Source organism: Pseudophryne corroboree, chromosome 4 (assembly GCF_028390025.1).
Source record: "Pseudophryne corroboree isolate aPseCor3 chromosome 4, aPseCor3.hap2, whole genome shotgun sequence".
Lineage (NCBI taxonomy): Eukaryota > Metazoa > Chordata > Amphibia > Anura > Myobatrachidae > Pseudophryne > Pseudophryne corroboree.
In genome coordinates, this window is record NC_086447.1 from 182,683,958 (window position 1) to 182,707,974 (window position 24,017).

Here is a 24,017-nt window from a genome sequence, read left to right on the forward strand (position 1 = left end):
TTGCTGGTCGCAGTATAACACCAGTATGTGTGTATATACTTTTTAGGATATTTTCCAGCCTTCTATCAGCCGGTTCTTTGAGGGTGGCCGTATCAGGGGACGGTAACGCTACTTGTTTAGATAAACGTGTGAGCGCCTTATCTACCCTAGGGGATGTTTCCCAGCGCGTCCTAACCTCTGGCGGGAAAGGATATAGTGCTAATAATTTTTTAGAAATTAGCTGTTTTTTATCGGGGAAAACCCACGCTTTTTCACACACCTCATTTATTTCATCTGACTCAGGAAAAACTATTGGTAGTTTTTTCTCACCCCACATAATACCCTTCTTTGTGGTACTTGTAGTGTCAGAAAGGTTCAATGTGCTGTGATCATGTAACGTGTGGCCCTGCTGGACATCACGTTTGTCTCGTCACCGTCGACACTAGACTCAGTATCTGTGTCTGGGTCTGTGTCGACCCACTGAGGTAACGGGCGTTTTAGCGCCCCTGACGGTGTCTGAGACGCCTGGACAGGCACTAATTGATTTGCCGGCTGTCTCATGTCGTCAACAGTTTTTTGCAAATTGCTGACATTATCACTTAATTGTTTAAATACAATCATCCAGTCAGGTGTCGACTCCCTAGGGGGTGACATCACTAACACAGGCAACTGCTCCGCTTCCACCTCATTTTCCTCCTCATACATGTCGACACACGCGTACCGACACACAGCACACACACCGGGAATGCTCTGATAGAGGACAGGACCCCACTTAGCCCTTTGGAGAGACAGAGGGAGAGTCTGCCAGCACACACCCAGCGCTATATATATATATACAGGGATAACCTTATATAAGTGTTACTCCCTTATAGCTGCTGTTAATATATTTATTTGCTGCCAAACGTGCCCCCCCTTCTCTTTTTTACCCTGATTCTGAAGCAGGACTGCAGGGGAGAGTCAGGGAGCCGTCCTTCCAGCGGAGCTGTGAGGGAAAATGGCGCTTGTGTGCTGAGGAGATAGGCTCCGCCCCTTCACGACGTCCTTATCTCCCGCTTTTTCTGTGTAAAATGGCAGGGGTAAAATACATCCATATAGCCCAGGAGCTATATGTGATGTATTCTTTTTAGCCACCTAAGGTATATACTGTAATATTGCGTCTCAGGGCGCTCCCCCCCCAGCGCCCTGCACCCTCAGTGACCGGAGTGTGAAGTGTGCTGAGAGCAATGGCGCACAGCTGCGGTGCTGTGCGCTACCTTAGTCTGAAGACAGGATCGTCTTCTGCCGCCGATTTCACCGGACCTCTTCGTCTCTTCTGGCTCTGTAAGGGGGACGGCGGCGCGGCTCCGGTGACCCATCCAGGCTGAACCTGTGATCGTCCCTCTGGAGCTAATGTCCAGTAGCCTAAGAAACCCGATCCACTCTGCACTCAGGTGAGTCCGTTTCTTCTCCCCTTAGTCCCACGATGCAGTGAGCCTGTTGCCAGCAGGACTCACTGAAAATAAAAAATCCTAAACTAAACTTTTATTCTAAGCAGCTCAGGAGAGCCACCTAGATTGCACCCTTCTCGGCCGGGCACAAAAATCTAACTGAGGCTTGGAGGAGGGTCATAGGGGGAGGAGCCAGTGCACACCACCTGATCCTTAAGCTTTTATTTTGTGCCCTGTCTCCTGCGGAGCCGCTATTCCCCATGGTCCTTACGGAGTCCCAGCATCCACTAGGACGCCAGAGAAAAGTAAATTACTGCATTTTCGTGGACAACTGAATTCCCCCCCTTAATATGTGCTTAAGAACACAGGGGATTCTGCAGAAACAAGATCCCACGCGCCAACTAAAAGGTGTCCACGTTGGCATATAGGTGCCACAGTGCTGATTCACAGCGACTGGCAGTGTAAATACAGTGATCTTATGTAATGAGGTCCGTAGATAGTGACATACAGAAGGCCCTTTAATCTTGGCTAAAATATCATCTCACTATGCCAGCCATCAATTCTAAGACCTTATTATGGGGTACATTTACTAAGCAGTGATAAGAGCGGAGAAGTGAGCCAGTGGAGAAATTTCCCCATCAACCAATCAGCAGCTCTGTATCATTTTATAGTATGCAAATTATAGATGTTACTTCAGTGCTGATTGGTTGCCATGGGCAACTTCCCCACTGGCTCACTTCTCCACTTTTATCACTGCTTAGTACATGTCCCCCTAAGGGAGGTCTCACCAAACCCAGGCTATTCTCATCCTAACCCTCTGTTCTTCATTCACTGTCTACCCCATCTGTGTCACCCCTGTCTGTCTGCCCCTCCCCTTTAGAATATAAACTCTCACGTTCAGGGCCCTCAACCCTCATATGCTTATACCCTTATGTGCTTTTACTTAAACCATCTTCGACGGCACCAAATCCCGCGGTTTTCTGCCACCTGATACTTATGTCAGTGTCATCTGCTGATGTAGCTATGTTTATTTACCCTGTACTTGTCCTATATTGTCTTCTATTTTCCTGTTTTGATTATTTTGTTTATGTACTTTGTAATTGGGCGCTGCAAATCCCTTGTGGCGTCATGTAAATAAAGGATAATAATAATAATAATAATAATAATAATAACAATATCCAATCACTACCGATGCATTTTCAGCCACTAAAAATTGGCTGGATATCGTGATTTATGACTGCTGTTCATTACCTCGGTATCCAATTAAAGGCTGTGATTGCACGAAAAACACATGGAATCGGGGATAAGTTCCCTACCCCATATGTTTTTGCGGCTTTGGCGACTGCTTATCGAGGATTATGTAAGAACAGGTATTGGAGGATAAGGACACCGTCATCGGGGCTAATTCTATAGTCCCTGGCGCACCTATTAGCAGCAGTAAAGTACCGCTGCTAATAGGATATCCCTCTAAAGCTAAGTACACACTATACAATTATCTGGCAGATTATCTGCCAGATCTAGCTGGTTGTAATGAAAATCTGGTAATGGATGAGAGAAAATGACAATCGACCATGTGCTCCCAAACACTAGAAAACAAAGAAAACCTGTCGTTCAGACAAATTGGTTAAATGCAAATTTAACCAACTGTTTTTGTCCGTTTTGCAGTGTTTAGGAGCAAATGGTCGATTGTCATTTGCTCTCATCCTTTACCAGATTTCCATTCCAACCAGCTAGAACTGGCAGATAATCTGCCAGATAATTGTATAGTGTAAAGGGCCCTACACACTGTGCGATCTGCCGCCGAGCTGCCCGACGGCGGATACAGCCGACCCGGTGGCGGGGGGCAGTGACGGGGGGAGTGAAGTTTCTTCACTCCCCCCGTTGCCCAGCTCTATAAGCAGTGCAGGCAAATATGGACGAGATCGTCCATATTGGCCTGCATGCACAAGCGACGGGGCACCAGCGATGAACGAGTGCTAGGCCGCGCATCATTCCTCGCTGGTCCTCCACACTGGAAGATATGAACGGTATCTCGTTCATTAATGAACGAGATCGTTCATATCTTTCACTAATATCGCCCAGTGTGTAGGGCCTATAAGTGTTTTGAGTCCTACTGGAAGAAAGGGGCAATAATAAGATTTTACTTACCGGTAAATCTATTTCTCGTAGTCCGTAGAGGATGCTGGGACTCCGTAAGGACCATGGGGGAATAGACGGGCTCCGCAGGAAATAGGGCACTCTAAGAAAGCTTTGCATTCTGGGTGTGCACTGGCTCCTCCCTCTATGCCCCTCCTCCAGACCTCAGTTAGGGAAACTGTGCCCAGAGGAGATGGACAGTACGAGGAAGGATTTTTGTAAATCTAAGGGCGAGATTCATACCAGCCACACCAATCACACCGTATAACTTAAGATAAACTTACCCAGTTAACAGTATGAACAACAACATAACCATGGTATCACCGAAAACTATAACATAACCCTTATGTAAGCAATAACTATATACAAGTCATGCAGAAGAAGTCCGCACTTGGGACGGGCGCCCAGCATCCTCTACGGACTACGAGAAATAGATTTACCGGTAAGTAAAATCTTATTTTCTCTAACGTCCTTGAGGATGCTGGGACTCCGTAAGGACCATGGGGATTATACCAAAGCTCCCAAACGGGCGGGAGTGCGGATGACTCTGCAGCATCGATTGAGCAAACAGGAGGTCCTCCTCAGCCAGGGTATCAAACTTATAGAACTTTGCAAAGGTGTTTGTCCCTGACCAAGTAGCTGCTCGGCACAACTGTAATGCCGAGACCCCTCGGGCAGCCGCCCAAGAAGAGCCCACTTTCCTAGTGGAGTGGGCCTTAACCGATTTCGGTAACGGCAATCCTGCCGTAGAATGCGCCTGCTGAATCGTGTTACAGATCCAGCGAGCAATAGTCTGCTTTGAAGCAGGGGCGCCAACCTAGTTGGCCGCATACAGAACAAACAAAGCTTCAGTTTTCCTGATCCGAGCCGTTCTGGTCACATAAATCTTCAAAGCCCTGGCTACATCCAGGGACTCGGAATCCTTCAAGTCCCTTGTAGCCACAGGCACGACAATAGGTTGGTTCACATGAAAAGATGAGACCACTTTAGGCAGAAAGTGAGGACGAGTCCTCAACTCTGCCCTATCCACGTGAAAAACCAAGTATGGGCTTTTATGCGATAAAGCCGCCAATTCTGAAACATGTCTCGCCAAAGCTAACGCCAACAACATGACCACTTTCCACGTGAGGTATTTCAACTCCACGGTTTTAAGTGGTTCAAGATCCCAAGGCGCCACCGAAGGTACAAAGGGAGGCTGAATATGCAGCACCCCCTTCACAAAAGTCTGTACCTCAGGAAGAGAGGTTAATTCTCTTTGAAAGAAAATGGATAAGGCCGAAATCTGGACCTTTATGGACCCTAATTTTAGGCCCAAGGTCACTCCTGTTTGAAGGAAGTGAAGTAGACGGCCCAAATGGAACTCCTCCGTAGGAGCAGCTCTGGCCTCACACCAAGAAACATATTTCCGCCATATACGGTGATAATGTTTCAACGTCACGTCTTTCCAAGCCTTGATCAGGGTAGGAATGACTTCCACCGGAATTCCTTTTTCCGCTAGGATCCGGCGTTCAACCGCCATGCCATCAAACGCAGCCGTGGTAAGTCTTGGAACAGACAGGGCCCCTGCTGCAGCAGGTCCTGCCTTAGAGGAAGAGGCCACGGATCTTCTGTGAGCAACTCTTGCATTTCCGGATACCAAGTCCTCCGTGGCCAATCTGGAACAATGAGGATTGTTCTGACCCTGCTTATTCTTACAATTCTCAACACCTTGGGTATGAGAGGAAGAGGAGGAAACACACCCAAGGTGTCACCAGAGTGTCTACCGCTACCGCCTGAGGGTCCCTTTACCTGGCGCAATACCGCTTTAGCTTTTTGTTGAGATGGGACGCCATCATGTCTATTTGAGGTAGGCCCCACCGATCCGCGATCTGTGCAAAGACTTCTTGATGAAGTCCCCACTCCCCCGGATGCAGGTCGTGCCTGCTGAGGAAGTCCGCCTCCCAGTTGTCCACCCCCGGGATGAACACCGCTGACAGTGCGCTTACATGGCCTTCCGCCCAGCGTAGAATCCTGGTCGCTTCTGCCATGGCCACTGTGCTCCTTGTTCCGCCTTGGCGGTTTATATGAGCCACTGCCGTGACATTGTCTGACTGAATCAGAACCGGTCTTCTCCGAAGTAAGTTCTCCGCTTGACGCAGGGCGTTGTATATGGCCCTCAACTCCAGGACGTTGATGTGGAGACAAGTCTCCAGGCTCGACCAGAGACCTTGGAAATTTCTTCCCAGTGCCACTGCTCCCCAGCCTCAGAGGCTTGCGTCCGTGGTCACCAGGACCCAGTCCTGAATACCGAACCTGCGACCCTCTAGAAGGTGAGCACTGTTCAGCCACCACAGGAGAGATACCCTGGTCCTGGGAGACAGGGTGATCCTTTGATGCATTTGTAAATGGGACCCGGACCACTTGTCCAAGAGGTCCCATTGAAAAGTCCTCGCATGGAATCTGCCGAAAGGGATGGCCTCGTATGAAGCCACCATCTTCCCCAGGACCCGCGTGCACTGATGCACTGAAACCTTCTTTGGTTTCAATAGGTTCCTGACCATGGTCATGAGTTCCTGAACATTTTCGATCGGAAGAAAAACCTTTTTCTGGTCTGTGTCTAGGATCAGGCCCAGAAAGGTCAGACGCGTTGTAGGAACTAGCTGGGACTTCGGTATATTGAGAATCCAGCCGTGTAGCTGCAACGTCTTCATGGACAGAGACACGCTGTCCAGCAACTTCTCCCGAGATCTCGCCTTTATTAGGAGATCGTCCAAGTATGGGATAATTGTGACCCCCTGCCTGCGCAGGAGCACCATCATTTCCGCCATTACCTTGGTGAAAACCCTCGGGGCTGTGGAAAGCCCAAACGGCAACGTCTGAAATTGGTAGTGACAGTCCTGCACTGCAAATCTCAGGAACGCCTGATGGGGGGGGGGGGGAATATTGGAACATGAAGGTATGCATCCAATCCCCCCCCTCCAGGCTGGCGATGACCGCCCGGAGTGATTCCATTTTGAACTTGAACCTTTTCAAGTACAAGTTCAGAGATTTCAGGTTCAAAATGGGCCTGACCGAACCGTCCGGTTTCGGGACCACAAACAGGGTTGAATAATATGCCTCTCCCTGCTGGAGATGAGGAACTGTGACAATCACCTGTTGAACATACAATTTTTGGATTGCTGTCAACACTGATTCCCTCTCTGACGGGGAAGTCGGCAGAGCCGATTTGAAAAACCGGCGAGGAGGCAAGTCTTCGAATTCTAGCCTGTATCCCTGAGCAACAATCTCTACTGCCAAGGGATCCACCTGCGATTGAACCCAGACGTGGCTGAAAAACCGAAGACGAGCCCCCACCAGATCTGCCTCCCCCCGGTGGACTTTGCGGTGGACTTTGCAGATGCAGGGGAGGACTTCTGCTCTTGGGAACTAGCTGTGTGCAGCTTCTTTCCCCTGCCTTTTCCTCTGGTAACAAAGGACGATCCCCGCACCTTCTTATTTTTATTGAAACGAAAGGACTGCATTTGATAATGAGGTGCCTTCTTAGTATGCTGCGGGGGGATATAAGGTAAGAAATTCGACTTACCAGCCGTAGCCGTAGAGACAAGGTCCGAGAGGCTGTCTCCAAACAACTCCTCCCCCTTGTACGGCAAGGACTCCATGTGCCGCTTAGAATCGGCATCTCCCATCCACTGCTGGGTCCACAGGAGTCGCCTAGCAGAAATAGACATAGCATTTATTCTGGGGCTTAATAAACAAATGTCTCTCTGAGCATCTCTCATATACAAGGCAGCATCTCTGATATGCTCTATGGTCATTTGAATGGCATCCCTATCTAAGGTGTCAATCTCCGTAGATAAGGAATCTGCCCATGCCACAACCGCACTACAAACCCAGGCCGACGCCATAGCCGGTCTAGCAATAGTACCGGAGTTAGTGTAAATGTGCTTCAAGGTAATTTCCTGCCTGCGCTCAGCCGGTTCCTTGAGGGAAGCCGTATCCTGAGAAGGCAGTGCCACCTTTTTGGACAAGCGTGTCAGCGCCTTGTCCACTTTTGGTGAAGATTCCCAGCGTATCCTATCAGTTTGTGGAAAAGGATACGCCATAAGAATCCTTTTGGGAACTTGTGGTCTCCTATCTGGAGAGTCCCAAGCCTTTTCGCACAATTCACTTAATTCAAATGATGATGGAAAAGTGACTTCAGGCTTTTTCTCTTTATACATGTGTACCCTCGTGTCAGGGACAGGGGGTTCCTCAGTAATATGCAAAACCTCTTTAATGGCCATAATCATGTACCGAATACCTTTTGCCACCTTCGGCTGTAATTTTGCATCTTCATAGTCGACACTAGAGTCAGAATCTGTGTCGGTATCTGTGTCATCGATCTGGGATATGGTGCGCTTCTGAGACCCCGACGGGCCTGGCGCCACAGGGACAGGTATGGACTGGCTACCTGACTGATCCCTAGCTTCTGCCTTGTCTAACCTTTTATGCAATAGATTGACATTTGCATTCAAGACATTCAGCATATCCACCCATTCCGGTGTCGGCGTTGCCGATGGCGACCTGACATTCAAACACTCCCCCTCCACAGTAAGCGAGCCTTCCTCGTCAAACATGTCGACACACGCGTACCGCCACACTTCACACACACAGGGAACCCCTTTTCTGAAGACAGTATCCCTGTCAAGGCCCTTTGGAGAGACAGAGAGAGAGTATGCCAGCACACACCCCAGCGCAATAACCCTGGAGACCAACACAAAATGTTTTTCCCCAGCTGTGTAATATGTAAACCGCCAATTATGTGCCCCCCCCCTCTCTTTTAAGCACCCTTTCACCATGTGTAAGCAGGGGAGAGTCCGGGGAGCTTCCTCTCAGCAGTGCTGTGGAGAGAAAATGGCGCTGGTGAGTGCTGAGGGAGAAGCCCCACCCCCTCGGCGGCGGGCTTCTGTCCCGCTCAAACTTAGTAAAATATGGCGGGGGCTCTTTTATATACATGTACAGAGCCCACCTGTACATGTATATAGTCTTTTTGCCATGCAGAGATTTATATTGCTGCCCAGGGCACCCCCCCCCCTGCACCCTGCACCCTTACAGTGACCGGAGTGTGTGAGGTGTATGGGAGCAATGACGCACAGCTGCAGTGCTGTGCGTTACCTCAGTGAAGCTGATGGCTTCTGCCGCCTGAGACATCTTCTGACTTCTGTACTTCTGGCTCTGTGAGGAGAACGGCGGCGCGGCTCCGGGGGTGGACGCCCAGTAAGAACCTGCGTTCATCCCCTCTGGAGCTAATGGTGTCCAGTAGCCGAGGAAGCAGAGCCTATCTTTGACAAGAAGGTCTGCTCCTCTCTCCTTAGTCCCTCGATGCAGGGAGCCTGTAGCCAGCAGTGCTCCCTGTGAAAAAGTATAAAGAAAGAAAAATCCAAACAAAAATGCTTTCAGGCAGAGAACTCTGGAGAGCTCTCTGCAGTGCACCCATCTTGCTCTGGGCACAGTGTAAAATTGAGGTCTGGAGGAGGGGCATAGAGGGAGGAGCCAGTGCACACCCAGAATCCAAAGCTTTCTTAGAGTGCCCTATCTCCTGCGCAGCCCATCTATTCCACCATGGTCCTTACGGAGTCCCAGCATCCTCAAGGACGTTAGAGAAATAAATGCAATTATTATTAGTACAGTACTATTCATATTATTTTCTCACTGGCAAACTGATCTCTGTCTGCAACAGTAAACTCAATGTGGCCGTCCTGCCTGTTTATAGTTCTTATTTTCAATTATTATTCTACAAATGTAATTGTTAAGTGGCCCAAGGTGTCCTTGTCTGAAGTTTTTGTTTTTCAGATTCTTGTTAACCTGATCCACTGACCCTGCTGACACTAGCCCTCATTTCTGGAGTAGACCCAGATATTGAAGATGTGTCACTGCATTTTTTGGCCTGAACAATGTGAGTCAAATACAAAGTCAACACACAAAGCACTATTCCCATACATGGCCTTGTGACTTCACATGAGGTCAGCATCTGCAGAGACATGTGACTAGATGAATGGGATTGCATTGAGTGATGAGTTATGTTATGAAATGAGTAAACCTCGCACTGGCTCATAGGCCGAGAACATAAGACTTTCTTGGATGAATGAGGCCTGCAGAAGTAGGATTTCACTTGTGTAAAAAATGTAAATAACGAAGGTGGGAGACTGCATAGAAATGGAGGCAATCCTGATTTTGAAACATGCTACATGCCAATATTAAATGAACTACAGAACAGGAAAGAAGTGCTTGTACACCACATTTGTCTATCAGGAAGATAAATCTAGATCCATCAAATCTACCAATGCAATAAGCCCTAAAAACATACACAATTGCTATATGAGAAAAACACACGCAATGTGAAATATCAAGCGATGTCAAAGCACGTTATGTGCGCTATACCGCTTCTCCCCCATGTATGATGGCTGCGGAATGTGCAAACTGACAGGAGCCCTGTCCATATCGGCGCTGCTATCTAAAAGATAGCAGGCCGATATGCGTGGGCAATGTATGAACAGTCAGCTACACTTTCCGTTCCGACACCTGCAGCTGTCGATTTCAAGGGGGGAGCGAGCTTTAGCGGGCCAGATGTTCTTACATCTTGTCGATGTCCCTTCCTGCTTCGTCTTGGTAGTGAGGCGAAGCAGGAAGTGTTATAGCGACACGATGCGTGACGCTATAATACATTTACCCACATGTACTAACCTTTGGAGAGAGATAAAGTGGATGGAGATAAAGTCCCATCCAATCAGCTCCTGTTATGTTACAGGCTGTCTTTGAAAAATTGCAGTTAGGAGCTGGTTAGTTGGTACTATGGGGGACATGTACTAAGCAGTGATAAAAATAGAGAAGTGAGCAAGTGGGCAACTTCTCCACTGGCTCACTTCACAACTTTTATCAGTGCTTAGTACATGTCCCTATATCTCTCTCCACATAACTTGCCCCACCCAGGTAGAAAACATACAGTAACATTAAAATAAAAAAAAACTTTCTATAATGCCTGCCTCCATAACAAGCACTCCCTAGGCATGTGCCTACTTTGTCTAGTGATCTACGAGCTCTGGGTCATTATTTACTTCAGAATACACATAATACCTATGCAGTAAATGACAAACATATTCCAGTCACCACGAGGGGTGTGGTTCATCAAATCGACAGTGTCTAGGTCGACAATGTTTAGGTCGACCACTATAGGTCGACAGTCACTAGGTCGACATGGATGGAAGGTCGACAGGGTTTCTAGGTCGACATGTGCTAGGTCGACAGGTCTAAAGGTCGACTTGAGGATTTTTTTTTTTTTTTTTGGTGTCGTTTTCTTCGTAGAGTGACCGGGATCCCAAATTAGTGCACCGCGTCCCCTCGCATGGCTCGCTTCGCTCGACAAGCTTCGGGCATGGTGCCTTCGCTTCGCTCGGCACACTTTACCGTTTCAATCGTAGTCCACGTGGATCGTTAAGTATGAAAAAAAGAAAAAAAAAGAAAAAAAATGTGAAAAACTCATGTCGACCTTTAGACCTGTCGACCTAGAAACCCTGTCGACCTTCCATCCATGTCGACCTAGTGACTGTCGACCTATAGTGGTCGACCTAAACATTGTCGACCTAGACACTGTCGATCTTCAGACCGGATCCCACCACGAGACCCCTTGCAATATTTACAATGACAACAGGGTCACTGACAGAATAGCGCTTCCTGCTGTGTTCGCATTGTGAGATGCTCTCTCTCTCTTCAGACTTTCACAGCACCGTGATGCACAGCTCACTACAAACTCCACAATATGCTAAACCAACAAATCACACCGTCCGATAACCATGATGTTGCACTTAGGAGACCAATAGGATCTGGAATTAATCTATATAGATGTGTAGGACAAAAAAAAGAGGTATAATAAAATAAAGAGTTTAAGGGACTGTGCCTCAGACAGAGGTCCTATTAGGAGTCATGCTAGGGATCTGGCCTGCTAACCATAACCCTACTTATATGGGTTACCATATTTACTACCATTACAATGTCATGCAAAAAACTGCCGCCTATAAAATCATTCCACTAGCTCTAGATGCAGTGTAATGTAGATCTATGCAACATGCGCTTCTGATGACAGTTCTCATTTGTATGTAAAGTTGTAGCAGTCACCAGGCAGTAATAGCAAACACTATTAAGCAGAAACACTTCCTATTTAAGATGGCATTTACTTCTGATAGGCCCCTACATATGTCTTACTGATTCAGCCCTCTTTTTTTTTCTTTTCTTAAACTTCTCATTGTAGTGTAATATATGCCATGCCCTGACTGTGATGCTGCGATGCCCCCATCATAAATCTAGTCTACCGCACTGGTACTAACTGCACGGGCAGTCATTGCTACAGCCATAACAAACACGATTCTGCAATCAACTAGTGCAATAAACATACTTTACATAGTAACCCTGTGCACTGTGTTAACTTGTGAGCCCCAATAATCCAGATTAGGCCATGTTCCTGGGAGAGAACACTTACCTCCGTGTAGTCGGTGATGTTTACAAGCTGCAAGGAGCATATGAGCACGGTGTACTGTTAGCGTCCACCAGGTGGCGCCCGTGTACATGCTGTAAAAGCAGTACTGCACCCGGCCTGGGTGGCCCCTCCTTAGTGTACGGTGACCTAATGGTACTGACATGTCTGACGGAATACCCAATCATGTGACTAAATATTACACCAGTTAGTACCAGATGTAGCAACTACTTGTCACAGCATGAAAGCTGGTGGTTGTGACTTGTAGTTCCTCAGCAGCTGGATAGCCTCAGCTTGTTCAAACACATGCAATATATATGGTTAACGCATTCCTTTCCCTCTATCTAATAGGCTGCAAACAGCTTTTCTCTATCGTCCTAGTGGATGCTGGGGTTCCTGAAAGGACCATGGGGAATAGCGGCTCCGCAGGAGACAGGGCACAAAAAGTAAAGCTTTTCCAGATCAGGTGGTGTGCGCTGGCTCCTCCCCCTATGACCCTCCTCCAGACTCCAGTTAGATTTTTGTGCCCGGCCGAGAAGGGTGCAATTCTAGGTGGCTCTCATAAAGAGCTGCTTAGAGAAAGTTTAGCTTAGGTTTTTTATTTTACAGTGATTCCTGCTGGCAACAGGATCACTGCAACGAGGGACAGAGGGGAGAAGAAGTGAACTCACCTGCGTGCAGGATGGATTGGCTTCTTGGCTACTGGACATCAGCTCCAGAGGGACGATCACAGGTACAGCCTGGATGGTCACCGGAGCCGCGCCGCCGGCCCCCTTGCAGATGCTGAAGTAAGAAGAGGTCCAGAATCGGCGGCTGAAGACTCCTGCAGTCTTCTAAAGGTAGCGCACAGCACTGCAGCTGTGCGCCATTTTCCTCTCAGCACACTTCACACGCAGTCACTGAGGGTGCAGGGCGCTGGGGGGGGGCGCCCTGGGAGGCAAATGAAAACCTATTAAAAGGCTAAAAATACCTCACATATAGCCCCCAGAGGCTATATGGAGATATTTAACCCCTGCCTGGATTCACAAAATAGCGGGAGACGAGCCCGCCGGAAAAGGGGCGGGGCCTATCTCCTCAGCACACGGCGCCATTTCCTCTCACAGCTCCGCTGGTCAGGACGGCTCCCAGGTCTCTCCCCTGCACTGCACTACAGAAACAGGGTAAAACAGAGAGGGGGGGCAAATTTAATGGCAATATTTTGATATATATAAAGCAGCTATAAGGGAGCACTTATTATAAGGCTATCCCTGTCATATATAGCGCTTTTTTGGTGTGTGCTGGCAGACTCTCCCTCTGTCTCCCCAAAGGGCTAGTGGGTCCTGTCTTCGTGTAGAGCATTCCCTGTGTGTCTGCTGTGTGTCGGTACGTGTGTGTCGACATGTATGAGGACGATATTGTTGTGGAGGCGGAGCAATTGCCAAATATGGGGATGTCACCTCCTAGGGGGTCGACACCAGAATGGATGCCTTTATTTGTGGAATTACGGGATAGCGTCAACTCACTTAAGCAGTCGTTTGACGACATGAGGCGGCCGGACAATCAATTAGTGCCTGTCCAGGCGCCTCAAACACCGTCAGGGGCTGTGAAACGCCCTTTGCCTCAGTCGGTCGACACAGACCCAGACACAGGCACTGATTCCAGTGGTGACGGTGACGAATCAACCGTATTTTCCAGTAGGGCCACACGTTATATGATTTTGGCAATGAAGGAGGCGTTACATTTAGCTGATACTACAGGTACCACTAAACAGGGTATTATGTGGGGTGTGAAAAAACTACCTATAGTTTTTCCTGAATCAGAAGAATTAAATGACGTGTGTGATGAAGCGTGGGTTGCCCCTGATAAAAAGCTGATAATTTCAAAGAAATTATTGGCATTATACCCTTTCCCGCCAGAGGTTAGGGAGCGCTGGGAAACACCTCCTAGGGTGGACAAGGCGCTAACACGCTTATCTAAACAAGTGGCGTTACCCTCTCCTGAGACGGCCGCACTTAAAGATCCATCAGATAGGAGGATGGAAAATATCCAAAAAAGTATATACACACATGCAGGTGTTATACTACGACCAGCTATAGCGACTGCCTGGATGTGCAGTGCTGGGGTAGTTTGGTCAGAGTCCCTGATTGAAAATATTGATACCCTGGACAGGGACAATATTTTACTGTCGTTAGAACAAATAAAGGATGCATTTCTTTATATGCGTGATGCACAGAGGGATATCTGCACACTGGCATCACGGGTAAGTGCTATGTCCATTTCGGCCAGAAGAGCTTTATGGACGCGACAGTGGACAGGCGATGCGGATTCAAAACGGCATATGGAAGTTTTGCCGTATAAAGGGGAGGAGTTATTTGGAGTCTGTCTATCAGATTTGGTGGCCACGGCTACAGCCGGGAAATCCACCTTTCTACCTCAAGTCACTCCCCAACAGAAAAAGGCACCGACTTTTCAACCGCAGCCCTTTCGTTCCTTTAAAAATAAGAGAGCAAAGGGCTATTCATATCTGCCACGAGGCAGAGGTCGAGGGAAGAGACAGCAACAGGCAGCTCCTTCCCAGGAACAGAAGCCCTCCCCGGCTTCTACAAAAGCCTCAGCATGACGCTGGGGCTTCTCAAGCGGACTCGGGGACGGTGGGCGGTCGTCTCAAAAATCACAGCGCGCAGTGGGCTCACTCGCAGGTAGATCCCTGGATCCTGCAGATAATATCTCAGGGGTACAGGTTGGAATTAGAGACAGATCCACTTCGCCGTTTCCTGAAGTCTGCTTTACCAACGTCCCCCTCCGAAAGGGAGACGGTTTTGGAAGCCATTCACAAGCTGTACTCTCAGCAGGTGATAGTCAAGGTACCTCTTCTACAACAAGGGAAGGGGTATTATTCCACTCTATTTGTGGTACCGAAGCCGGATGGCTCGGTAAGGCCTATTCTAAATCTGAAGTCCTTGAACCTGTACATAAAGAAGTTCAAGTTCAAGATGGAGTCACTCAGAGCAGTGATAGCGAACCTGGAAGAAGGGGACTTTATGGTATCCTTGGACATCAAGGATGCGTATCTCCACGTTCCAATTTACCCCTCACACCAGGGGTACCTCAGGTTCGTTGTACAAAACTGTCACTATCAGTTTCAGACGCTGCCGTTTGGTTTGTCCACGGCACCTCGGGTCTTTACAAAGGTAATGGCCGAGATGATGATTCTTCTTCGAAGAAAAGGCGTATTAATTATCCCATACTTGGACGATCTCCTAATAAGGGCAAGGTCCAGAGAACAGCTAGAGATGGGATTAGCACTATCTCAAGAGGTGCTAAAGCAGCACGGATGGATTCTGAATATTCCAAAATCCCAATTAATGCCGACAACTCGTCTGCTGTTCCTAGGGATGATTCTGGACACGGTTCAGAAAAAGGTTTTTCTTCCCGAGGAAAAAGCCAAGGAGTTATCCGACCTGGTCAGGAACCTCCTAAAACCAGGAAAGGTGTCTGTACATCAATGCACAAGAGTCCTGGGAAAAATGGTGGCTTCTTACGAAGCAATTCCATTCGGCAGATTCCATGCAAGAATTTTCCAAAGGGATCTGTTGGACAAATGGTCAGGGTCGCATCTTCAGATGCACCTGCGGATAACCCTGTCTCCAAGGACAAGGGTATCTCTTCTGTGGTGGTTGCAGAGGGCTCATCTATTGGAGGGCCGCAGATTCGGCATACAGGATTGGATCCTGGTGACCACGGACGCCAGCCTGAGAGGCTGGGGAGCAGTCACACAAGGAAGAAACTTCCAGGGAGTGTGGTCGAGCCTGGAAAAGTCTCTTCACATAAACATTCTGGAACTAAGAGCAATCTACAATGCTCTAAGCCAGGCGGAACCTCTGCTTCAAGGAAGACCGGTGTTGATCCAGTCGGACAACATCACGGCAGTCGCCCATGTAAACAGACAGGGCGGCACAAGAAGCAGGAGTGCAATGGCAGAAGCTGCCAGGATCCTTCGCTGGGCGGAGAATCACGTGATAGCACTGTCAGCAGTGTTCATCCCGGGCGTGGACAACTGGGAAGCAGACTTCCTCAGCAGACACGATCTTCACCCGGGAGAGTGGGGACTTCATCCAGAAGTTTTCCACATGATAATAAACCGTTGGGAAAGACCAATGGTGGACATGATGGCGTCTCGCCTCAACAAAAAACTGGACAGGTATTGCGCCAGGTCAAGAGATCCGCAGGCAATAGCTGTGGACGCGCTGGTAACACCTTGGGTGTACCAGTCGGTGTATGTGTTTCCTCCTCTGCCTCTCATACCAAAGGTATTGAGAATCATACGGCAAAGCGGAGTAAGAAGGAAAAGGCATTCCAGAAGAAGTCATTCCTACCTTGATTAATGCAAGAAAGGAAGTCACCGCGAAGCATTATCACCGCATTTGGCGGAAATATGTTGCGTGGTGCGAGGATCGGAGTGCTCCGACGGAGGAATTTCAACTGGGTCGTTTCCTACATTTCCTGCAATCAGGATTGTCTATGGGTCTCAAATTGGGATCTATTAAGGTTCAAATTTCGGCCCTGTCAATATTCTTCCAAAAAGAATTGGCCTCAGTCCCTGAGGTCCAGACTTTTGTCAAAGGAGTACTGCATATACAGCCTCCTGTGGTGCCTCCGGTGGCACCGTGGGATCTAAATGTAGTTTTAGATTTCCTCAAATCCCATTGGTTTGAACCACTAAAAAATGTGGATTTGAAATATCTCACATGGAAAGTGACTATGTTACTGGCCCTGGCTTCCGCCAGGAGAGTATCTGAACTGGCGGCTTTATCTTATAAAAGCCCTTATTTAATTTTCCATTCGGATAGGGCAGAGCTGCGGACGCGTCCGCATTTTCTCCCTAAGGTGGTATCAGCGTTTCACCTGAACCAGCCTATTGTAGTGCCTGCGGCTACAAGCGACTTGGAGGACTCCAAGTTGTTGGACGTTGTCAGAGCTTTAAAAATATACATTTCAAGGACGGCTGGAGTCAGAAAATCTGACTCGCTGTTTATACGGTATGCACCCAACAAGTTGGGTGCGCCTGCTTCTAAGCAGTCGATTGCTCGTTGGATTTGTAACACAATTCAACTTGCACATTCTGTGGCAGGCCTGCCACAGCCTAAATCTGTTAAGGCCCATTCCACAAGGAAGGTGGGCTCATCTTGGGCGGCTGCCCGAGGGGTCTCGGCATTACAACTCTGCCGAGCAGCTACGTGGTCAGGGGAGAACACGTTTGTAAAATTCTACAAATTTGATACCCTGGCAAAAGAGGACCTGGAGTTCTCTCATTCGGTGCTGCAGAGTCATCCGCACTCTCCCGCCCGTTTGGGAGCTTTGGTATAATCCCCATGGTCCTTTCAGGAACCCCAGCATCCACTAGGACGATAGAGAAAATAAGAATTTACTTACCGATAATTCTATTTCTCGGAGTCCGTAGTGGATGCTGGGCGCCCATCCCAAGTGCGGATTATCTGCAATACTTGTACATAGTTATTGTTAACTAATTCGGGTTATTGTTTAGGGAGCCATCTTTCAGAGGCTCCTCTGTTATCATACTGTTAACTGGGTTTAGATCACAAGTTGTACGGTGTGATTGGTGTGGCTGGTATGAGTCTTACCCGGGATTCAAAATCCTCCCTTATTGTGTACGCTCGTCCGGGCACAGTACCTAACTGGAGTCTGGAGGAGGGTCATAGGGGGAGGAGCCAGTGCACACCACCTGATCTGGAAAAGCTTTACTTTTTGTGCCCTGTCTCCTGCGGAGCCGCTATTCCCCATGGTCCTTTCAGGAACCCCAGCATCCACTACGGACTCCGAGAAATAGAATTATCGGTAAGTAAATTCTTATTGGCCCTCATTCCGAGTTGTTCGCTCGGTATTTTTCATCGCATCGCAATGAAAATCCGCTTAGTACGCATGCGCAATGTTCGCACTGCGACTGCGCCAAGTAACTTTGCTATGTAGAAAGTAATTTTACTCACGGCTTTTTCATCGCTCCGGCGATCGTAATGTGATTGACAGGAAATGGGTGTTACTGGGCGGAAACACAGCGTTTCAGGGGCGTGTGGCTGAAAACGCTACCGTTTCCAGAAAAAACGCAGGAGTGGCCGGAGAAACGGTGGGAGTGCCTGGGCGAACGCTGGGTGTGTTTGTGACGTCAACCAGGAACGACAAGCACTGAACTGATCGCACAGGCAGAGTAAGTCTGAAGCTACTCTGAAACTGCTAAGTAGTTAGTAATCGCAATATTGCGAATACATCGGTCGCAATTTTAAGAAGCTAAGATTCACTCCCAGTAGGCGGCGGCTTAGCGTGTGTAACTCTGCTAAATTCGCCTTGCGACCGATCAACTCGGAATGAGGGCCATTATCTGCTCCGGGTGTGGATTGTTTGGTCAACAGTAACTAGGTCGACAGTCATTAGGTCAACCACTATTGGTCGACAGTGACCACGTCGACACTGTCATTAGGTCAACATGAAAAAAAGGTCAACATGAGAAAAGGACGACATGAGTTTTTGCATTTTTTGTGGTGTCGTTTTCTTCGTAAAGTGACTGGGGACCCCAATTAATGCACCGTATCCCCTAGCATGGCTCAGGCAAGGTGCATCGCTCCGCTACTGCTGCTCTCGGCACAGGTTACTATTCCCAATCATAGTCCACGTGGATCGTAAAGAATGAAAATGTAAAAAAAATTAAAAGAAAAATGTGAAAAATCGTGTCTACCTTTTATGTGTCGACCTTTGCCATGTCGAACTAGTGACCATGTCGAGCTAAAGACCATGTCGACCTAATGCATGTCGACCAATAGTGGTCGACCTAATGAGTGTCGACCTATGTGCTGTCGAACTAAAGACCGGATACCATCTGCACCTGCCTAATGTGTCTCTTTGATAGTTATACAGATATACAGTACTCCAGTACAGTTATATGGTCTAAAGGGGTGATTCAATTGGGCATCCATTGTTTTATTGCATTCGTCGCACCCTGCAGTGCCGGGTTTAGCAGGGTAAAACCCGACTAAATTGGTGGACGCGACACAAAAAGTGCCATTTCTGCTCCCCTTGGAGGGGGTGGGTGTGGTGGTAAGGGGAGCTGAGAGAAGAAAAGCCGCCAGCTGTTCGCGCCCAAACAGAGCAACAATTAAGTTGCTCCGTCAGTCGCCTGGCACTGACAGCTACCGGCGCAAGCAATTAATCCTCCCCTGTGTGCTATTAATACATTATTACAGCATCATGGTGGCACAATGATTATATTGCAGCCTCACAGCACTGTGGTTTTGGGTCCCACCAAGTCCCTATTGATGTAGAGTTTGTATGTTGTTACTGTATTTGCATGGGTTTACGGTGGTCAATCTGGTTTCCTACCACAATTCAAAAACTTAATTGGCTTCTGAAAAACATCTTACCACCTCAAACTTAATATTTCAAAAACAGAGTTTATTATATTTCCGCTGGCCAATAGTAGGTACCAACCTGATATCTCTATCACTATTGAAAAATCGACAATCAACCCTACCCAACAAGCTCGCTGCCTAGGTGTCATCCTTGACTTTGATCTGTCCTTTGTTCCCTACATTCAATCTGTCTCAAAATCATGTTACATGCATCTAAAAAACATATCCAAAATACGACCATACCTTACACAAGACACTGCTAAAACTAATCCATGCTCTCCTTATCTCCCGCATTGATTATTGCAATAGTCTCCTAACTGGTCTTCCCAAAACGAGACTCTCACCACTACAATCCATTCTGAATGCAGAGGCGAGGCTTATCTTCCTCACTAGACGTTCATCGTCTGCAGATCCATTCTGTCAGTCCCTCCATTGGTTATCTGTATTCTACCGTATTCAATATAAAATACTTTTACTCACACATAAGGCCATTAACTCTTCGCTTATCTCAAAATATCTCCCAACCCGACCTCTCCGCTCTTCACAAGACCTGCGTCTCTCATCCATACTCATTACTCGCTCCCACTCACGATTGCAGGACTTTCATCGGGCTGCACCCACTCTGTGGAATGGCCTACCATGTATAATAAGACTCTCCTCTGAAAACTCACCTTTCCCTGAAAACTCACCTCTTTAGGCAAGCGTATCAAAATCCAGAACCGCTCACATAACTTTCATAAACTTTCCTATCAAATTGCATCCACTCTGCACAGTCCACACATATCCTCACATGTCTTCTCATTCTTCACTTTCCCTTCCTCCCAACCCCGGTTCATCATTGCTGTGTGACCATATCATACAGCCCACCAAGAACCTCTGCAATCTGGTGGACAACTATGCAATAGATAGCACCTATCCTTGTGTATCCATGTTTCCCTATAGATTGTAAGCTTGCAAGCAGGACCTTCCTACCTCTATGACTGTTTGTTATTACCAAGTTTGTTATATCATTGTTATTTCCAATTGTAAAGCGCAACGGAATTTACTGCACTATATAAAAACTGTTAATAAATAATAATAATAACAAAAAAATGTGTATATTTGTGTGTACATGAGCTAGGGAAAATTGATTGTAAACTACACTGGGCAGGGACTGAAGTGAGTGACTAAATAGTCTCAGTAAAGCGCTGCAGAATATGTGTGCGACATATAAACAACTGTAAATAAATAACAAAGCACCCTTGGTTAGTGTTTACCATGAACCAGGCCTGAATAAGAGAAACTAGGAAATTGGGGCCTGATTCAGACCTGATCACTGTTGTGCGAATCCGCACAGCGGGCAATTATCGAATGACTGCGTTTGCACCGCAATGCGCAGGCACGTCGCCAAACAGACGTTCGCAGGGTGATTAAGAGGAAGAGGATATTTGTGGATGGTAACTGGACGTTTTCAAGGAGTGTTAGGAAAAACGCAGGTGTTCCCAAGCGTTTAGGGCGGGTGTGTGACGTCAGCTCCGTCCTAGATCAACCTGTTCTCATCACACTGTAGAAGTATAGAAATGCATTCGCACACTTCCACGGGGCGAGTTTTCACTCTTCCTGGCGGTGACTCTCTGATCACAGACCTCTGCAAATTTGCAGCACAGCGGTCAGCTCTGAATTAGGCCCTTGGCCTGTGCCCAAACGGCTGAGCTCAGCTCTGCAGAATAGGACTGACCCACTTCCTGTGTTCTCAGAACAAACTGACTAGTGAGTTTCAAATTGGTTTATTCTTAGGCTGGTCGTTATGTTCTATGACAGTTCCTTTAAACTTTAAAGATATTTTCATTTACATGTCGAAAAATAGTGGGGAGGTTTTGTGAATGAACGGATATAAGCAGTCATCCCGGTGCTTGTTATGATGTATAGAATCTCATATATTTTTGTATCAGGTATATGAACAGTGTATAATAATTCCAGGGGTGAAATTTAATAGCCTGAAAGTTGCATACTGTGCAGGACTTTGTGGGAGTCTGCCTGTGTTTTTAAAGCATCCATCATATACACAGCAAAACTAACCATTTTTTTTGTGAAATACAGTATGGGAATTTGTTGGGGTTTTTTTTGTAACAATTGCATTCACATTAATAGCATTTCCCTGTACTTTGTGATATTACCCTGTACTTTAGGGTGCTGTCACACTAGCCATTTTTCAGCTGTGGTTTTTAGCCACAGTGGAAAATTGCTGCGCTTATTTTCATGACTGATTTCTGGGTGATTTTCCACTGCTGAATATTTGTTATACTTAATATTTAGAATTTTTCTGGTGATTTTAAGGGATGACATGCAGATAAAAAAGCAGCTCAAAGTTGTTGCCTAACAGCAGTGGATAATTTCCTGTGTGCTAGGCAAGTCTCAGGTCTCAGTGACAGCGCTGCATTTTTCTATCAGGTTTCCTCTACTAGGCTAAAAGAAAATCACCATCTGTATATGTACATGGGTGTTATACCCGATCCCGGCGGCCGGAATGCCGACAGTCATGTGGCCGACACTGGTATCCTGACTTTGAAAATGCCGGCAAGGGATGGGGTAATTAATTTGGAAGGGGGGGGGGGGGGGAAAGGAGGGGGGTGACTACCCCTCTAGTGCCTCCCCTCTAGTGCCTAACACCCTCACCCCTCGGCCCTAACCTTCGCCCTGATACTTACCTTTGGGATATCGGCGGATGGTGTTCCAGCGCCGGGATTCCGAGTGTTGTTGGGATACAGGTGTCGGTCACATAATTGCTGGCATCACGACCACTAGGATGCTAACCCACAACCCAACCCGAACTGAACTGCGCATGCGTCTGAGTCGCACTGCTATTTGCAAGGAGATTGACAGGAAGAGGCTGTTTGTAGGTGGCAACGGACCGTTTTCCGTGAGGGTGTCTGACGTCAGCTCTGGCCCCTGATCAGGAGTATTCAATCGCAGGGGCTGAGTAAGTCCTGGGCTGCGCAGAGACTGCACAAACTGCTTTTTGTGCAGTCTCTGCTAACGAAGCGATCGCACACTTGCACAGCGTTTTCCCCTTCCCCTGTAGGCGGCGACTATCTGATCGCAGGACTGTAAAAATCGCTGCCTAGCAATCAGATCTGAATTAGGCCCACACTTCTGCAGCTCTCCAGAGCAGGCTTGACAAATTTCCGATTGCAACATGTGGGAGGGGCATTCGGGTCAGCATTACAGGGGACGTGGCCTCGTCACGGGTGGGTAGTTCAGGTCGTGGATGCATGATTGCGTCATCGTGGCCCCGCTCCCGCTATTCAATGCCCTGATTACAGGCATTGAATAGTGGGGGTGGGATTACGATGACGCTATTCTGTGCAAATTGCGTCATCGGCCTCCTTGGACCGCCCACTGTAAAGGGGGAGGGGGCTGCGGGAGTGAGGCTGCATCCAGGGGACTTGGCTACCTTTTTGGGGGGCTGGGAGCGACACCCGATTTTCAGGAGCCTCCCGGACGATCCGATCCGGGAGGGTAGGAGAGTATGCTCCAGAGTCCTGAGGTGATTTGCACACAGAACACTACAGTAGGGACTACAAATATAGTCGCCATACCATGCTCCATCCTCAAGTCATATTATTTACATAGCACATAATCATATAATTTTCTAAGGTACCATGCTGCTATTAATGGCACATTGTGTCTCAAATCTATAAGGCAAAGGTCAATCGCATATATTTAAAGATCCCTTGACTTCACTTATAGTAGAGATGGGCAGCTATGAAAATATATAAGTAATGTACTGTGTACCTATGTTCTTTTTGAAATATGGCTTGCCTGAAATTACATATTTGCCATCACTGTACTATTAGATGTCTACCAGCAAAGTGATTATCTTGTTTGTACGGGGAAAAAAGCGTTGGTTCCCAAACTATTTTGAATCATGGTGCACTACAGTATCAGCAATTTTTCACAGCACCTCTACACAAAGACAAAGAGAAATTCTGCAAAAATAATTCCATTAAGTAAATCATACTAATTTAGGTTCAGAAAGAATTCAATGACACACGCGCTTGTAAAGTATTAAAAAACACAAATTCAATTTATTAAAATAATAATATCATATACCTCACAGTCGACTGGACAGAAAACATATTAAAAACCCACAACATATAAAGTGCTATATAGTATGAGCTTTTGTATAAAACACCGCTCCCCATGAGGCTAATTCAAGGATTTGTCCATATAGCAGCAAATATTAATCACTTTAATGTTGATTATGATGGTTCACTTGCGACTACAGCGCTGCAGTTTTATAACTCTGTGCACAGAGAGAATGTTCTAGCTGGAAATCTCACAGCATAGTGATAATAAAGGCTCTTTATCTTGCAGTGTCCATAGGTGCTACACATATACCTCTCCTTACGGCCCCTACAGTGTATAGACTACTGACAGAGAGCCTTCCTACCTTCCTCCAGATCCGTGCCCTGTACCCCACCTTTCAATACTTCCTTTGGCCAGATTCAGATTTCTGGTGCCAGGTGACGCGGCGGGTGTGCCGGACAATGTTTGGGCTCCAGAGAATGGCTTTACCCTAACTTTACTGGAGGAAGGTAGGACCTAATTTGT

At 47.4% G+C, this 24,017-nt stretch overlaps 1 protein-coding gene across 7 annotated transcripts in view; it reads right to left on the reverse strand.

Annotated features, from left to right (window-relative positions):
• ZBTB38 (zinc finger and BTB domain containing 38) overlaps positions 1-24,017 on the reverse strand; it is a 93,804-nt gene that overhangs the window by 35,941 nt on the left and 33,846 nt on the right. Inside the window, exon 1 of one of the 7 annotated variants that reach the window (XM_063915630.1) lies at positions 12,034-12,127. The exons of the other annotated variants lie outside the window; for them this stretch is intronic. The gene's annotated coding sequence lies outside the window, so the exon portion shown is untranslated. Of the gene's footprint in view, positions 1-12,033; positions 12,128-24,017 lie in introns of those variants that run through there. 7 annotated transcript variants of the gene reach the window in all.